General features: G+C 34.9%; 1 long non-coding RNA gene across 4 annotated transcripts; it reads right to left on the bottom strand.

Moving 5' to 3' along the window:
* Nucleotides 1-442: 442 nt before the first annotated feature.
* LOC147400178 (uncharacterized) lies at nt 443-4,347 on the bottom strand. 4 transcript variants are annotated; one of them, XR_015179221.1, is made up of 6 exons: nt 3,627-4,347; nt 3,333-3,505; nt 2,757-2,875; nt 2,095-2,245; nt 1,214-1,483; nt 443-1,095 (listed from the first exon to the last, which is right to left on the bottom strand). It is a non-coding gene; the product is annotated as an uncharacterized LOC147400178 (long non-coding RNA). The 4 variants fall into 4 exon arrangements; XR_015179220.1 differs by having other exon boundaries at nt 443-1,483; nt 2,095-2,294; XR_015179218.1 differs by having other exon boundaries at nt 443-1,483; nt 3,627-4,345.
* Between the last annotated feature and the right edge of the window lie 7,283 nt (nt 4,348-11,630).

Here is an 11,630-nt window from a genome sequence, read left to right as displayed (position 1 = left end):
AACTTGGTTATGCACACAAACAAAGAACCATGAAGAAAATCATAAAATCATGATAAATAACTGGTTCTACTAATTAATCAACTACAAAAACATGCAATTTAATCTGGATTAAAAAAAATAAAGAATTTCAACAAGACATTTAAGATGACTGGATTAAAGACATGATTGAATAAGTTAAAAATAATTTACCTTAACAGAAACAACTAGATGATGAAAAGACTTCTATCAGCTTCACACTCCCACCTGCAAACCTCAAGAACAAGATTTGATTTTTGGAGAAGAATTGACTTCTGGATAGTTTTTCAATCTCAGACAACCTAGACAAAGGGGCATGTCATCAGTTTGAAAACACGGGCATCTGTTCCCCTAATACTGATTAAGGGTGGACCATAGAGGGGTAAGGCTAAATCACCCTAACTTCAAAGTTGTACCAATGGAGAAATAACCTCAATGAAAATGGCGATATGAAGTCATGGTAAGTAATATCAGTAATAAGAACAAATCCAGATACAAAACTGGAGTTCATCATACAGAGATCCTTTCTTTCAATCCTCACAATTGAAGGACCACTATAATACCGTAGAAAGGTTCTTCCAATTATCCCTTCTCTGGGCACCACCACCAGCCCCATGTCCTCTTTGTAGGCCTCCTGTGCTTTCTGAGCCTGTCTCCTCCTCAATGTTTACATCGGGATATCTGTCAACTCCATTGACGTCCTTGGTGGCAGCACTGCTTCTAGTGCCTTACACTGCTCCATCGTCAGTGAATCCAGGAAATCAACCGAGAAGTGGATGTAAAGTTTCCCCTTTATGAACAACCTCTGATACATCGGCATCCCCTCATCGTTGATTGCCTTGAATTGATCTGTTGTACCCCACAAAACATTAGTACTACATGCCATCAAGAAAAACTTGAAAAATTATTTAATTGCAGAGAATGCTAGAGAAGCAGCTTTCTGTCCAAATGGTTCAATATGAACTGGAAGCCACAGAGAGCCTCGGTGAGGGGCAATGTGTGCTCAATGAAGGGGTCTATCATGACCCTTCCTCTTTAACCCGGGGTGATCCTTTTGTTGCAGGACAAATACAATGTCCCCTGTTACAATGTCCGGCAGAAATAGAGTACCACCACAGTTAGAAATGCTGAATCCATTTTTCAAATCCCGATTAGAAGCAAGAAAAAATAACCAATATAAAGAACCAGCTTAACATACAGCTTCTCCAGGGAAAGTTATCCTATGTCCATTCTGCATGCCCTTCTTGACAATGACTTCCAACACCTTCTTCTCCTGGACAACCTTCTCGCCTTTGCACTGAGGACAGAGATCTCCCTATCATTTATGATCTCTCCAGTGCCCTTACACTCATTGCAAGGGTGCTGCAACTGCTGGCTCATAGAGGGGCCAAGGTGCCTATTCGAAACCTTCATGCCCGACCCTTGACAACCAGAACATTTCATCAAGGCACTCAACTTCGATCCCTCGCTGGAATTAGTAATATAAGAAAGCAATTTTTTCATGTGGTTAGCTGTGTTGGGTAAACTTTTGACTCATCTAATAAAAAAGGGCTTCTTCATCCCTAATTATTACATCCTTCTTAAGTTGTCTATGGAGTTACTCATTGTAGTTCTTTTGTAAGGGAAATATGGGCTCATCTCCTTTCTTTGTTCCATGTTCAATTAGGTCTAGCTCCATCTTGTCATTGTTCCAAAATTGATGATCTAAACCTTTTCATAGAAGGAGAGAATGTTATGAGTACTAATTCCTTTTTCCAGTGTTGGGGGACTTGGATTGAAAGGAATGGAAGAAACTTTGATGGAAGGAGCAGCTCATGTAACACTAATAAGAATCTTAGAACTCTTATATTTTTGGTGCAATATGTTCGATGAATTTAAAAGTGCATTTTTTCAGGACTTCCATCTTTAAATGGGACTTAATGTGTTAGATTTTTTTTTTTGATAAGTATTGTGTTAGATTTATCAAAAAAGAAAGAATTGAAAAAGAACCTAACGTGTTAAATTAATCAAAAAAGAATTGGAACATAATGGAGATGAAGCTAAATATTAATATGCAGGCCTCCACACTAAACCACTCACCTATTGCACTTTGAACAGATGACATTGCTGGGGGGGGGGGGGGGGGGGGGGCTTCTTTGATGTTCCAATGTTCAAGCCCTCCGAAGATACCTTCAGGGTTGAATCACATCCTCTCCCTTTCTCTGCCTTCAACCTCTGCTACTCCGACCGCCTGTTCACCCACAATTCAAATTTCTATTTTAGGTCTTCTTCATATAAAGCTGAAAAAGATCAACCAAAACCACCAGATCAACCCCAAATTCCAGATATTACAATCCTCACTAGCCCCTTAAATTAAAAAATTCAATAGATCTAAAAGATTTCAGAGTTAGAAAGCCAAAAGATCTTACTTCTTTGTAATCAAAACCCTAACTTCCATATTCGAAACCCTAAGGGGCCGTTTGTTAAATTGAAAAACAAAAAAAAAAATAAGTGCTGAAAGATTTTAAGCACTGAACATTCTAAATGCTGAATTTAAATGCTGAAAATAATGTTTGTTAATATGTCTGAATAGTGTTGAATTCATTCAAATAATACACTTCAGTCACAAAATCCAGTTTGATTCATACTGCTGAAAAATGGTAATTGGTCTATTTTGCCCTTTCAATCACATTATGCAATGTCTACCTATCTCATATGCCTGTTTTCCATCACACATAATAGAATATATTAAAATTTCTTACAAGTTACGAAATCAAAATATTGTTCCACAGTTCCTCAATCACTCTATTTTCCTCTCCGATTACTCTTCTCCTTCTTTCATGCCTGTCGATGTAGGAGTCTTTGGCTGAATTTGGCCTTTCTGCAAGAAGATTCAAATAAAAAGGCATACATAAAACTACTTGAATTGTGTCATTTTCCTATTAAAACAATCTTTAGCGAAAAGAACTACTATAACATTTTCAAACCCTATAACAACCAAACCGAATTATTAACATTCAAATCCAATAACAATCAAACAAAATTATTAGCATTCAAACCCTATAACAAAAATTATTTCTAGTGCATGCATTCACAGTAATTCCCACAAGAATGCCAACATGCACTTAAAAAACGGTAAACAAACAGGACCTAAGTTGGCTGGAAGCCTCAAGTTTAGATGAATATTATATAAACCCTACCCAATATCATCAAATCCTCATAAACAATTCCATGACACAAACATAAGAACAAGGCACTAATATGACATATTTCAACAGATAAAAAACATAACTAAGATATGATGTAATTAAAATTAGTTCCAAAGACACGGTTCGAACCTTATTTAGGATGGAATTTTCTTTCTCTTGATACCCAGTACCAATGAGATGGTTTATCTTCGAACCATCAGATTCCATATAGTTCTTTGTTGGAGACACACTCGAAGACTCAGCTTCACAAACAGGAAGGAAAAGCAGAGGGTTTGAAAGATCCCCACATACATTTCTATTAGCTGCAACCCAACATATAGAACACTTCAAACAATCAACTAAACTGTGAATAATTCAACAAAATAAAGTAAAACTGTGGATAATTCAACTAAATAAAGTAATGGAGTCCAAATGTATACTCACCGCACCGTCCTTTGACGCCATAACAACAAGGGCAGACTGTTTCTTCTTCTTAAAACCCTTCGATCGAATTACAACATCTCCAAATCTCCCAAACAACTCTCTCAATCTTTGAGCACTATAACCTTTACCATCTCCCTCCCAAGAAACCTTCAAACCCCTCTCTTTATCCAAACCTTCATTCTCCATTCCCACCGTTGTCGTCTTGAGTGACCTTCGAAGCCATTGCTGATGCGGCTAGCGATCTATTCTTTGAGTTCTCTTGCGATTCTCTCTTCATCTTCATCTCGAGGATCATGATCATCATAAGAAGCACGTTCTCGTTGTTCAAGATCAGACATCATTTTTCTTCGTTTGGAATCAAAGAATAGGGATTGTTGGCGACTTGGTCGATTACACCTAATAGAAAGGAGATCGTCACATCCTTTAGGGCGGGCTTTTAGCCAGCAGGATTTAGCGATTACATTCAGAGTCAGCTTAGCACCTTCGTCCCCAGAAGGTAACCTATTTATTTCCAACTCCATTAACGATACTGTGAAATTCAATGGGTTCAAGCAAACTTAATAAGATTAAATTCTCTCTGTCGAGATCGTTAAAAAGACAATCTATTTGGGAGATTAGGGTCTTATTGACCAAAACCCAAAGAGATGAGAGGTTAATAGGAAACTATAGACGCGCCTGTCCGCAAGCACTGGAGACTGCACACAGAGAGTGAGAGAAAGAGAGAGACTCTTCGATTGGAGGGTTACTATTGCCACACCAAACTTTTACTAATGCCACATCAAAGAATTGCAGAAATTGATGTGGCGTTAGTAAAAGTTGGTGTGACAATAGAAACTCTCTTAATTAATGGGACTGTCTATTTGCACACCACCCGTTAACCATTGCACTCCATCACTTAAAAATTCTCATTTGCACTCCATTTGGATGTTTACACTCCAAATATATTTTTAAAATGTTGTATTTTTTTACCTATTCTAATTCCTCAATAATGCCCATGATATTATCATTGATTAAATAATATTTGCAAGGAATATTTAGTCATTTCAAAACCATGTTTACAAAATTGTACGTTCAAAATTCTTTTGTAAGAAATACTTTAATTTCAAAGAGAATACAAGCAAAATCAATCACAAGAAAAATAGAACATGAGTAGAGATCACAAGCAAAGGATACAAAGCAGTAGGAAGGTGAATAAGTTTTAAATCCTCAAAGGTTACATATTGAAGTGCAATCAATACATAAAAAAAAAATTGTTATAAAAAATTAAAAAAAAATAAGAAGAAAATTTTAAGGTTGGTGTGCAACCAACAATTGATGGTGTGCAACTAATACGGTCCCTTAATTAATATTTTATTATTTTGAGAAGCCCAACTTCCGAAAACAAATATAAATATTTGAGAAACCCTCTCGGTTTCCTCTTCAAGACCTTGTTTTCTAAAGTTTAATGCCCTTGACATTGGTCTTTTTAGCAAGATCAGCCTTTCTTAATGTTTTGCTATATAAATTTAAGACACCTATAATGTGTCTTGAAATTGTTAATATGATCTTAGTCTTTCAGGGAGGACTAAGGGGCCGTTTATTAAACTTAACAAATTAAGTGTTGAAAGATTATAATTGTTGAAACTATATAAGCACTGAATTTAAGTGTTGAGGTTACTGTCTGTTTATTGGTTTGAATTGTGTTGAATTAATTCAAATTAAGTAATGTAATCACATAATACTATTTGTTACTTAATGCTGAAAACTGATAAATTGACTATATTACCCTTTTCAACTGTTATAATCACATAATACTGCCTGTTTGACTATTTTAGCTGTTATTTTACATCACACATAATAAAAAGAGCATACATGTAAAAGATAATCCGATTTGATATTTTAAATTACAAACACAATTCATTATACCCAAATTTTGAATTACATAAAATTCTATTTATCTTTTTTTAGATCTAATTTTGCTTTCAAATTTTTTGCATATGTGTATAATGTTGGTCTAAATTTTCTCAATTTCTCAATTTTTGTACTTAATTTTGTCGTCATTTTCCTTCACGTTTGTTGATGAAATAACATTCGACTTCTCATACCACGTAAATAAGCCATAACCATTTTGCATTGATTATAATAAAAATAACAAAAAAAATTAAATATATTAATCTATAGTATGATATTGAATTATATCATTATTGTATTATAACACATTTAATTAATATCTTATCGTTGATTTATGATAACAATAAAATTTTCGTCCTTTGTTACGAATTTTCTTGGATGTAATTGTTAATAGCTTGTATGATCCACATCCACATCCACATTTACACCATCTCAATTCATCTTACAAAATCCAAAATCTACATCCCTTGTTATTTTCCATCTGAAATAGACAAATAAATAAATATTACATTTTAGATATCGACATTTGATTTTCAAATGAAATATCATAAAAAAAAATTATAAAATTATCGCATTTGAACATTTTATATACAAACGATATGGATTTTTTGAAATTCTTGATATACAAACTTGGCAAAGGCCTTTACCACACACACATGGGATTTTTACATCAAACTAGATAAATAATACAATATTACAAATAAAACAAGTAATAAGCATAGAAACAAACATGAAAATAAACATACATTGACATAAATTTAAATGTTTGTAAGGATTCACATTTATGTATTCTAATAACAAATAAATAAGAAAATTAAGATGTATTCACATCATACAAAACGTCTAAATATAAATTCAAATAATATAGTTCACATAAATTCAAGGATTTGCATTGGTAAATTGATTCGCAATTTGATTGCGTAAACCAATCATTTTGCCCATATAGTTTATTAATCTCGTGAAAGTCATCTCTATCATTAATAATATTAAAAGGAATTTCATCATTTTCAAATTTTCTGAATAGTTCATTCGTCATCGAAATCCTACGAAGAAAATTGTAAATTGCAATGGATGCAATCACTATATTCTTTTGTGTTGAAAAAGTAAATGACACTATCCTTTTTAAAATTGGGAAATACGCATTTAGAACTCCGAAAGACCTCTCTATTACATTTTTCAACTTGGCATGTGAATGATTAAATATATCTTTTTTACCCCTACCTTTACCACGATAAAAATCAGACAATCAATACTAAATATTATGATATAATGCCATAAACCCACATGTGTGCGTATAAGTAACATTAAAAAGATAATATTTATCTACATCAAAACGAAAATAACATCACATTAAGCTTATAAAATGTAATGATTAATTTCTAATATAAAATAAATAAAGATTATATTTATCAGGTGGAAGTCTTGAAAATCTATTCGCAGGGTAAAAAATGGTCTCTATTAGGATCCATGAATCATGTGTCACTCATTCCTATCCGGCTTGGACATATATGAAAATCATATCAAAATTACAAATGACCATAATATTTTGATAACAATCGAGCTTTCCTCTTATTTTATAAGATATCTATTTGTATATTGGAATACACGTGTGGATGAGTATTCCATATAATGCACCAATTGCCTCATTCACAATTTAATAACATCAATGTTAGTTTTTTAATGGTATGTATATAATTATTATGGAACCCCTAATATAAAATGTACCTTAAATATTTATCTAAAACGTATGTAACTTCTAATTTCCTCTATGGATCCATCAAGAGATGGAACAATAATTAATTTATTTAAAAAATGTAACATTGCAATTAACACTTTATTAAAAGTATTTGTAGATGGTTTGCAATGAATGTTGGAATTGATTTTTAATCAATATATACCTACAATTATGACTTATTATAATAAGAAACATTACAATCATCTTTGATACTCTAACATGTCGACTATTTTGAAGCTAGTATCGATTTTTGAATAGATGACAAATGCTTTTAAATGCATTCTTCTCCATCCTTAACCATTCATAACAATTTGAAGAAGGTCCATCTAAAAGTTCATTCATATATTTTACACCAGACAGTAAGGATACATTCACAGGTTCATGTGTGATAAATAATCATTTGAGACTTTCTAATAATAATGTGGCGCCTCGCCAAACGCTAACACAAATCCCAAGGCCAAATCCCAAGGTACTAGGTGGCACCTCGAAATTTCGGCATGGTCTCCTCTGTTTATGTTAGCGTTTCACGGAACTCAAACCTGATAAACCAATTTATAACAAAACCTGTATATAAAAATGTAGATACAGGAAAAATAACAGCGGAAGACTAATTACATCTAACATGCAAGTAGATCAGAGTGCGAAAGATTTATCAATATACAGGCTTACCAAAACATTCTCACTCTAATATAGGCCTAAACTCTCAATCCAAAAACTACACACATCCTGGATGAATCTGACAACGCTAAGGGATGTGGCCCTAGTGCTCACCAGGCAATAAACTCTGATCATCGATCTGATCGACCAGATACTCCTCAATTACTGACTCTACGCCTGCCTCGGTAGCTGCAAGTGCTGAAACTAAAAAAAATAGGAAGGAAAGGGTGAGTAACAATGGTTACCCAGTAAGTCCACAGCCAATTCCTACTAATAACCCTTCCTAAGCATGATTGAATAAAGCATACTGAACATTTTAATACATGCAAGGTTTTACAAGATAAAATACGATCAACTGGTACATATAGCCAGGGATGAGCAACTAAACAGTTCTAAAAATTTCACATAACATCAATCATCCATACTCATTATACATTTTCCATTTTATGCAAATACCGTTGGCAACATTAAAATAATAGACATGCTTCTCAGTTTGTAATTCGAAATATAACGACATATACCTAATACAAATGGTGGAGTATTGGAATTAAAGAGTTGGGATTCACGACTGGATCGCTCCCAGTCAGGACATGATATTCCCCAATAACATCGTAGTTCCTGATTTTGTGGCTGGTCGTGTCTACCACGCTTGCGGGACCATTTATCCGGTTCAGGCTGGCCGTTTGACATGACCGTAAGCAATGGGTCTATTTTCGATGTGTCAGAACGTTCGACTACTACTAGATTGTTAGTGATCACTGACTAATCATCTTAGTCTATGCCTATCAGGCGTGCATGTGATTTCCAAATGACACTTCACTCGTATACGGCCACCTTTACAATACACGTTCACTGGTAAAGATAAGAAAGGAATGGACCCGGATTCCAGTTGTGACTCCACTCTCATACGCGTCCCATACCACGTATGAGTTTGGTGGTCCCTACCGTACATCCCAGGATAGTGTACCCCTCCGGATGATGTGACACACTATTCCTTCAGGCATTCACAAACCCTTTAACAGCTCACAAAATAGCTACGTACATATATGATTTTTCATTTAAAACAAAAGAGAAATTAACAGAACAGGGTTGAGAACGGATATCCAGTTCCTACCATGCAACCGTGGCCACCCGGCCTAAAATAAATAACAGTACTCAGCGCACGCGCTAACATAATCGGAAATAAACATGCAACCCTTTCATTAATAACCTGGATATCCTTTCACCAACCTACACACAACATACAATGTAAAATGTAGACATCACCCCTCGGGTGTGATTCTGACATTTTACCGTTCATTCCCTTTTCCCATTCTCTCGACATTCTCACTTTTCATCTTTTCACATCGACCATCCATTTTCAATATTTCAAAGTCATTCTTTTGGTCTTTCCATTAAAAACCATCAAAGTTTATAAAAATAAAGTCCCAGCGATGCTCGGGACCAAGGCTGTTAAAATAGAGAAAGCTGGTGAAAATTTGGCTAAGTGTCAGAAACTCAATTTTTCAAAGTTTTCGAAATTGAAAATGGGTTTTTCGAAATGAAAGTCTCGATCATGAGATTCGACACCATATAGTTTTTGTAATCTAATTCAAAGAAACGCGAAAGTTATTTCATTTTGAAAACTTGCCGAAAACGTCGAAAATTACGTTTTGTTCTTGAAACCAAAATTCGGATTTCGATCCTTTGAGATTTGGATCTTAAAACCATTCCCATTGTTCCGAAATGGGGGGGTAAAACCTTAATTTCATTAAAGAACTTAAAGTAACTGGAAAGTAAAATTAAAGAGGACATTTACTTAAGTAAATGGAAAGTAAAAATTAAAGAGGACATTTACTTAAATGTTTTTAATGAAATAAAGGGTGAGAAATAGTGTATAAGGTGTGAGGAGGTCAAGCCAAGAGTCAGAACACTGTTCTGGTCAAAACTGTGTCTGTCGGTGGCAGAATCAATATGCTGTCGGTGGAACCGACAGAAAACACATCGGCAGGTGTCGGTGGGACCGACGGTCCTGCCGATAGAACAAAGTTTTCAGCGGCTTCTTGATTTCGTCGGTGGCAGAAGCAACATTCTGTCGGTGGGACCGACAGAATGCCTTCGGTAGGTGCCGATGGCACCGACCCTTCCCACCTACAGCCTGAACCTCACTCGCGATTTTTTTGGGTTTTTCGATCCCTTTTTCGATTTCTTCTTCCATTCTTCGAATCATTCGACCCACCCACGATTTTGTTATCAAAATTCGATAAAGCATAAACAAAACACCTACTTCTACCATGAATTTGAAATCAAACACCAATTTCTACGATTTAAATGCAAACAATAAGTTTTGTTTCAAAACCCTAAATGCACATTTCGAAAATCTAAAGCTACCAATAAGAATTGGAAGTCCCTTACTTGGTTGTGGACGCCAATGGTGATGAATCAACACTAAGGATCAATGTTAGGCGGCTCGAAGTTCCGAAAGTGGTTGAACTCGGGTGCCAACGAAGTGGTTGGTTGTGAAACCCTCTTTGAAGGTGTTCTCCCCACTTCCTAATGACCACCAACGACTCTCCTATGATATGGATGAGGTTCCAAATGATTATACAAAAACCTACTTGCTGATTCTTGTGGGAGACCAAGAGAAAAGAAGAGGAAATGGAGGTTGGATGGGGTGAGGACGTAGAGCTCGACAACGCCGACGACTTTGCCTTCTTCGTCGAGGTTCAACTCGGACTTGATTGGGATAGATCTTGATAGAAATGGGTTCAAACCCTAGGTCTAGAAAATGGCTGAGTTGAGTTCTTTGGAGAAGAGTGAAGAAGTGAAATGAAATAAAAGAAAGTGAGTTTTCTTTTATAAGAGGGCTGAGGGTATACTTGTAATTTCCCCATCATTTCTAGTTTCGATCGTAACTTAACTATTCGGACTCGGAAAACGACAAACGAATATACCATTTCGAATAATTTTTCACTACGGATCTAATGGTATCATCAAATCTTTTCGATTCTCGCTCTAACAAAATTCCACTATGTTGGATCCCACTTAACGCGAAATTCGAGGATTTGTTAACTTTTTCCTCCGAACTCGAATTCGAACTTGCTTACAAGCTAATGTATATATTTCGATCCTTTTGAATCTAATGGCGAAGTCGGTTTTTCTCAAAATTAATCATAGCAATATTCGAGTATTTTACTCTAAGTCTCTCATTCGATATTTCCCTCCAAATCTCACCATTTACTTTCCTCGAGATATGAGTTGAAAATCCGGGGTGTTACAAATAACATCATTATTACTAATAATATTTTCCTTCATTGCGGTGTCCTAAGTATTGGATGTACATCTGTTTCCAAATAAGAATAAAACATAATAAAAATACAATTACCAATAAAATTTTATGATAAAAATATATCCACCCACCAACAAAATATTACATAAGTAAAAAGCATCCATCACAAATGTTTAATACATAACCCATACTTCATAAAAAATATCGTATCACATATAATAATGTTCATATAAAGTTCATTCATAAAAATAACATAGTTCACTTAAACAAAATTTTCTAATCCGGACAACCGCTCATCTTCATCATCCAACACCATCCATGTTTCACGGTACTATCTCGATTTAACAAACGTGCTGAGCGTAAGATAATAAAAATGATTCCCCTTATCCAAATTAGTCATTTGTTTCCATATTTTAATACAATTGAGAACAAATAGGCTATTATCGGGTTCTTT

Source organism: Akebia trifoliata, chromosome 6, assembly GCF_017979445.1.
Source record: "Akebia trifoliata isolate Shusen 1 chromosome 6, ASM1797944v1, whole genome shotgun sequence".
Lineage (NCBI taxonomy): Eukaryota > Viridiplantae > Streptophyta > Magnoliopsida > Ranunculales > Lardizabalaceae > Akebia > Akebia trifoliata.
This window is presented reverse-complemented; position numbering and strand designations above follow the sequence as displayed.